The following is a 478-nucleotide window of genomic DNA, read 5'->3' on the forward strand; positions in this document are numbered from 1 at the left end:
GGGAGAGAGAGGGAGGGACGGAGGGAAGGAGAGGGAGGGAGGAGAGGGAAAGAGAGGGAGGGAGGGAGGGAAAGAGAGGGAGGGTGGGAGCGAGGGAGAGGAGGGTGGGAAAGAGAGAGAGGGGAGGGAGAGGGAGAGAGGGAGAGAGGGAGAGGAGGCAGGGAAAGAGAGAGAGGGGAGGGAGGCAAGGAGAGGGAGGGAGGGAGAGGGAGAGAGGGGAGGGAAGGAGAGGGAAAGAGAGGGAGGGAGGGAGGGAAAGAGAGGGAGGGTGGGAGAGGGAAAGAGAGGGAGGGAGGGAGGGAAAGAGAGGGAGGGTGGGAGCGAGGGAGATGAGGGTGGGGAAGAGAGAGAGGGGGAGGGAGGGAGAGGGAGAGAGGGAGAGGAGGCAGGGAAAGAGAGAGAGGGGAGGGAGGGAAGGAGAGGGAGGGAGAGAGGGGAGGGAAGGAGAGGAGGGAGGGAGAGAGAGGGAGGGACGGAG

Source organism: Pristiophorus japonicus, chromosome 31 (genome assembly GCF_044704955.1).
Source record: "Pristiophorus japonicus isolate sPriJap1 chromosome 31, sPriJap1.hap1, whole genome shotgun sequence".
Taxonomy (NCBI): Eukaryota; Metazoa; Chordata; class Chondrichthyes; family Pristiophoridae; genus Pristiophorus; species Pristiophorus japonicus.